Source organism: Nannospalax galili, unplaced genomic scaffold (genome assembly GCF_000622305.1).
Source record: "Nannospalax galili isolate Female #2095 unplaced genomic scaffold, S.galili_v1.0 scaffold906, whole genome shotgun sequence".
Taxonomy (NCBI): domain Eukaryota; kingdom Metazoa; phylum Chordata; class Mammalia; order Rodentia; family Spalacidae; genus Nannospalax; species Nannospalax galili.
In genome coordinates, this window is record NW_008354693.1 from 293,009 (window position 1) to 299,840 (window position 6,832).

Consider the following 6,832-nt stretch of genomic DNA (forward strand, 5'->3'; position numbering starts at 1 on the left):
TTTGCATGCATGCATGCTTGAGAGAGAGAGAGAGAGAGAGAGAGAGAGAGAGAGAGAGAGAGAGAGAGAGAGAGAGAGAAGAGGGAGGGAGGGGGGGAGGGAGGGAGGGAGGGAAATCTTCCCTGGAAACAAAGGTTCTTTCTATACACACACACGTGCGCACACACATACACATGCACACACACACACACGCTCACACACATGCACACATGCACACACTCACACTCACTCACACACACGCACTCACATGCACACACACATGCACACTCCCTCACATTCACGCACACGCACACTCACGCACACATACCCGCGCACACACACACACACACACACTCACTCAAACACTCTCACACACACATTCACACTCACATGCACACACACATGCACACTCCCTCACACTCACGCACATGCACACTCACTCACGCAATCACACATACCCCCCACACACACACACTCACTCAAACACTCTCACACACACATTCACACTCACACACACACGCACACACATGCACACCCACTCACACATTCACAGGCACACACAATCACACTCACTCACCAGCACACACACGCACACACACGCACACCCACTCACACATTCACAGGCACACACAATCACACTCACTCACCAGCATGCACCCCATGGAAACAAAGGAAAAGGAAAACAAAACCAAGTGTCAGTCCCACCCCGCTCAACAACCCTTAAAATCTTAAATAGGAAACTAGTGTTTTGCTTTCTCATTAAAATACAGAAAAGGCTTGATGCAGTACTAAGGTGGGTATAATACTATGCCACACAGATGTAGCTGAGTGAGGGGGCTTTGCTCCCAGTCCCTGAAGTTCTGTAGAAGAATCATTTACTTTTGAGTAACCTCATTGAAGAGGCTGCCCACAGCCTGGGTGGCCACACACACCCTTAGGGTGTGCACATTTCCTGGAGTTGTACAGACTTTGTGTTGAGTGTTTTAAATGCTGGCAGGGCGGGATAGGGTGGGGTAGGAGAACAAGGACTAGCATAACCTCCCTTGGGTGGAATGGGGACCAGGAGTCTGGACTCAGGTGCTCAGCCTGGCTTGTTGTAAGAGAACTGAGACCACTGGGAAGAGGGGAGGAAGAGCCAGTTCAGTGCTGGAGCACCATGTGCAGGTGCCCTCACTCCCAGACTCACCACTTACCACTAAGGCCCCTGAACTCAGGCTGTTTCCAGCTGGAAGGTCTCTGGAAGGATGGGGGCAGGGATGACTCTGGAAGTTTTTGGTCTGAAGTGAAACGGAAAGGAAAGCAAAGGGCATGAAACAACACGGAGATGGTAAGACCTACCAGCCCACATCTGGCTCAGGGCCAACACTGACTGGCTAAGCAGAGGCCAGCCTTCACCCCTGGTACTGCAGTAGGTTCCTTGGCATGGGGGGGCTCACTTCGACCTCACTCTGGCACTGACAGGAAGCTGCCCCCTCTTCATGGCTTCTGTTACTCAGGTGCCCAGCACCTGCCCCATGCCCTGAGCAGCAGACATCCCCTCAGAGTGCCGGATCCACAAGGAACTCCGGCCAGCCCAAGCCCAGTGTACTCCCACTATAGGAAAACAGAGCAAGTGGTTTAGCCTCAACTGTACTGTGGTCTTGAATTCAAGAGGTGGAAAGTCTCTCCACCTTATTCAGTGAGGAAGGAAAGCAAAACATCTGTGCACAAGCAGCACAGAGAGAGAGAGAGAGAGAGAGAGAGAGAGAGAGCCAGTGGTAACCCACTACCCTAGAAGCAAGTCTAGCCTCCCCCCACCTTCCAAAATCTCAGACCTTCCAGTTCCAACATTCCAAAAATATTGTGGGGAGAGGGTTCCCAATAAAAATAAGTACTATTAACAAAGAATATTCCTTGGTAGTTATAGAAAAAGCATGTTCTCCTGAGGAAGCCCAGGCAGGGCTCAAGATCAGGGAAGCCTCTGGACAAGAAGAGCTTCTAGGGCCTGGAGGGGCAGCTCACTGGCTCACCAACAGCTCTGTTCACAGCACCAGGGCTGGGAACTACCTGTCAGGGTATCTGCCCCAGTTACATTCAGTCTGCAGACCCAGGCTCAGCCTCCAAAGGGGCAGGAGGAAATTACTGCTTGTTTTGGTTTAAAAAAGAATTTTAAAAAATGTTTTTTAAAGCAAAAGGAACAGCTCAGTAGGAATAATAGCAATACAGGCCCAGAGGGCTCTTTAATTGCAGAGAGGTAGGCAGTGGGTCACCCTGACTGTCTCAGCACCAGTGAGCAGTTGCTACCTGGGCTTTAAAGAGGAAGAAACTGTCACCCAGCACCAGCTCCCCAGAGCCAGGGCTACACTGCACTGCAAAGACATAAGCTTACACACACACACACACACACACACACACACACACACACACACGCACACACAGGTGGTTCCTACCTGGTGAGGACCTGCTTTAGACACTACCCTCAGCCTCAGGCAGCCCAGCCCCTCCTCTAGCCCAGCCTGCAGGAAAGGGACCTAGTCGCTATGGAACCGACAAGATGGACTCCCACCCACTCTACAACAGTCCCTGCAAGGCGCTGAAGAGCTGGGGAGCTGGGTGGGACGGGGAGGTAGAATGGTCACCAGCACCACTTACTATGCGATGGCTGGACCATCGACTTCTGCTCCTCTCGGCTTCCCTTGGTAAAGACTGTCCATTAAAGCTCTGGGTGTGGCGAGGCTGTACTGGAGGGGCTGCCAGGAGCCTCGTGACAGCCTTTGGGACTTGATCCCTCCCACCATGCCTCCTCACATCCCCTTCCATAGGCTTCCAAGTGGCAAGTCTGCAGAGTGTTCCTGTTGGTCTTTGGCTTCTAGGAGGGGGAGGTATGGCAGTGCAGGCGGCTGATGAGGTTGAACAGCTGGGTGAACTTGCCTCTGCAGAGTTGGCACTCATAAGGGCTTCTCACCTGAGTGCACACGCATGTGCTCTGTGAGGCGGTACTGGCAGGTGAAGCACATGTCGCAAAGGCCCGGGTGTGTGTCATAGTGCCATGCTGTGTGAATGTTCTGCCACAGATGTTGCAGGGGATGGGTCGTGGGTCTTCTCATGTTGCTGCAGGGTGGCTGGGTCCTTATATGTCTTGTCACAGACAGCATTTGAAAGGACAGGACTCGGCTGCATAGGCAGCACTGGGTGTTGACAGGTCCTCAGCCTCCTCCTCTGCACCCCCACTGACTGTCTCATAAGCCCCTTCTTCCTTGATGAATAGCTTCTCTTCTGTGTGTGTTTCCACATGAGCCTTGAGCTGTTCTGAGCTGGGGAAGTCCTTGGTGCAAGGGATACACACATACAAGTTGTCCCCACATGAAACCGTCTCATACCCTTCCTGTCGGTATACATTCTGGGTGCCAGTGTGGCCGCTGCCCCCCTCACTCCCACCTCTGCCCATGGTCCTCACTCCCATCTTGCCATTCTCATCCTCCTCCTTGCAGGGATATGGGGCTCCCCACAGGCCCCACTGGGGCCACCTCCACCTACAGTGCTAGCCAGGATGCCACTGGGAACCCTGTCCCCAGTCCCCTCACTCTCTTCCCCCAAGGACTTGGGCTCGGCTTCTCTCTGATCAAAGGGGGACCCAGCAGCAGGCCCCTTTTTGTTCTAGTCCTTCTTTCGGGCTGAATGCTGGAGGCTCTTACGAGGTTGCCCACCCTGCCCCTCCAGCAGACTCAGGTGGGCTGCGACCTCAGGAGTGAGGTGGGGGCCGGGGTTGTGAGGGACAGCGGTGGGCTCTTCTTGGACAGATCAGGCCCAACTCCTGCTCACAGCTCCAGGTGCTCCATTGATGCTGCTATTGCAGCCCCCCCAGCTCACCTCCCCCACGTTGGGCAGACTACCAGACCCAGGCCACGTGTACCTTCTTGGGTGGAACTGCCCAGAAAAAGCTGAGTCTTTGGCTTGAGGGAGCTCCTGGGGGCCATGGTGCCCCTTTTGCCCATCTACAAGCCCTGGATACCAAGCTTGGATGACAGAGGCTGTGGACAGCCGTGACATGCCAGCAGCACTGGTGTGTCTGGAGCCAAAGAGCTTGCCAGCTCGCTTGAGTTTGCAGTGGCAGAGGGCTGCCAACTCAGGCAGTTGGAGGTGGCTGGCGACAGTGAGCAGAGTTCTGAAGTTGGTCTCAGCGGGCTGGTGGCTGGTCAGCAGCTTGCCCTTGTAGAGGAAGTCCAGGATCTGCTGGAACACGACGGAGCTGACCATGTCTGCGTCTAGGTTGCAGCCGGGCCTGCCAGAGGCCCCTTGTCCTCTGCCCCTTGTCTTCTGCCCGCCCCATCTGCCCACCCCTGGCCCAGCCCAGCACACCCCAAGTGCCACTCACAGCCACCCTCCCAGCGCCATCATGGAAATTATATATATATATATATAGTGTCTTTTTGAGACAGGGTCTCCCTATAGCCCCAGCTGTCCTGGAACTCACTATGTAGACCAGGATAGCCTTGAACTCACAGAGATCTGCCTGCCTCTGCCTCCTGAGTGCTGGGATTAAAGGCGTGTGCCAATATTTTCAATGCATAGAGTTTGCTGCATTACCTCCAGAGAGTTACATGGTTCAGAATAGTCATTTATTGAACAAAGTTATGATGTATCAAACAGGCAGAAGTTTCACAAAGCCCTTATGCTTTGCATTAAGAATATTCTGAGAGAATGGTCCACATGAGCAGCATGGTTCTGGAGTTTTGTTGTTGCTGTTGTTGGTGGGTTTTTTTTTGTTTTTTTTTTTGGTCTTTTTGAGACAGGATCTCCCTGTAGTCCCAGCTGGCCTGAAACTCACTATGTAGACCAGGCTGGCCTTGAACTCACAGAGATCCACCTGCCTCTGTCTCCTGAGTGCTGGGATTAAAGGCCTGCGACACCATACACAGCTGGTTCTAGAGTTTTGAATAAATGCAAGTCAGATCAGGTAACTAGACTCAGCCATCAGGATCTGCAGCACCATGCTCATATATAGCTTTGCCCTTAACTATTCTAAGCCTGGTGTGTCTGATACATGGCTGTGTGAAAGAAGAGTTCCCCAAAAGAACTCCAGCACCGTGGACTGAACTTCCTGCAGGGCTGACCAACTGATTATTACTCCCAAGACTGTGGACAGTTTAGAATGTTGCAGGTCCAGAGTCTGATTACCATTTATCTCCGGCCATATTTAGCCCCCTAAACAGCCACTTGCTTACCCACAAATGATCTAACATCCTGTGACTAACAGATAAAAAACCTTTTAGAATGTATTATCCTAGCAGACCACCCAGTCTCACCAATCAAAAGGCTAAGAATGTCATCAGATAGCATCTGAGACCTATAGTAAAAACCCCTTGCTTTGCTGGGACTTGCCTACCGAATGTATCCTCCAAAGTATTTGAAAAGTGTCTTGATTTATGACTTTTCTTTGTTCTGTTACTACGAAAATATAAGGCAACTGTTACCAGGCTGGAACATGGAATCCGGGGTAAGCTGAATCTGTGTTCCCAGGTCATGGACACTCATATTTGGCTCCAGAATAAACTATCTCTTATCATCTTTGAGGTGAGGGTTATGCTTTTGTGTTGACAACTGATAAAACACAAAGAAACAACTTCTCTTCAAACAACATTGTCTCCAAAAGTATGTGAGATTGGACTGGTCATTCTTGATCAGGTTTTATCATTTTTAAGCTAGAACATTTTCCAAGGTGTTTTTATGCTGGAGATTTATGACTAAAGGCTAACATGTAATGGCTCTCTGTTTTATTTCTTTTCATATAGTCTAGCAAATGATTTCTTATACATGGAGATTCTCTATAGCATTAAGAGTAAGTTGAGCATTTGAGCACTCAAGCATATCCACAATATGGTAATATTTTATCATTCATAACTCTATAAAATTGAATAAGGTAATGTACATGTAAGCATTGTAATTCACTGTGCTGGATAGCTTTAGTGTCAACTTGACACACCTGGGTTTAGGGAGCCTCAACTGGGGAATTGCCTCCATAAGACTGGTCTGTGGCCATGTCTATGGGACATCTTCTTGATTATTGAGTGATGTAGTCCACTGTGGGTGGTGCCACCCCTGGGCAGGTGGGCCTATGTTGCACAAGAAAGCAGGCCGAACGGGGGCCAGGGGAGCAAGCCAGTAAGCAGTGTTCCTCCATGGCCTGTGCTCCGGCTCCTGCCTCCAGGTTCCTGCCCTGAATTCCTGCCTTGGGCTCCCTGATGAACTGTGACCTGGTAGAGGTTCCTGCCCTGAATTCCTACCTTGGTCTCCCTGATGAACAGTGACCTGGGAGAGTTTCCTGCCCTGAATTCCTTCCTTAGGTTCCCTGATGAACTGTGACCTGGTAGATGTAAGACAAATAAACCCTTTCTTCCCCAAGTTGGTAGTGGTCAGAGTATTTTGTCACAGCAATGGAGGGATGAACTAGAACATTCACTATAATGTGCAAGAAGATAAGCTTTTATTTGCCACCTCCATGATTTTCCTAGGACAATTAGCACAAGTATATGTTTCTACATCAATATCTATACAAAATAAAAATAATGTGTATTTCCCACAGCTTTCTTTCTCACCACCCTCCATGACAGCCCAACCGCTGTCAGATCACCTTTCTGTGGAATCTCATCCTTCAGAGAGACATACTTCATGTATGATTCCCTCTACAACTATACTATGAATTTCTCCTGTGCCTATTAATAAATTTGTATATCTTTTCCCACATGTTAATTTGCTAGTTCATTTTAGTGAAACTTTTGAAAGAAAAAGGTGGCTTTTCTTTAACTTTGAAAAATCTTCTGTAATATAATAGGAAAAATGCATAAATAAAAATTCATACTTTCAAATTTCATCT

At 49.8% G+C, this 6,832-nt stretch overlaps 1 pseudogene; it reads right to left on the minus strand.

Annotated features, from left to right (window-relative positions):
• Positions 1-2,827: 2,827 nt before the first annotated feature.
• LOC103749055 lies at positions 2,828-5,483 on the minus strand (annotated as a pseudogene).
• Positions 5,484-6,832: the final 1,349 nt, after the last annotated feature.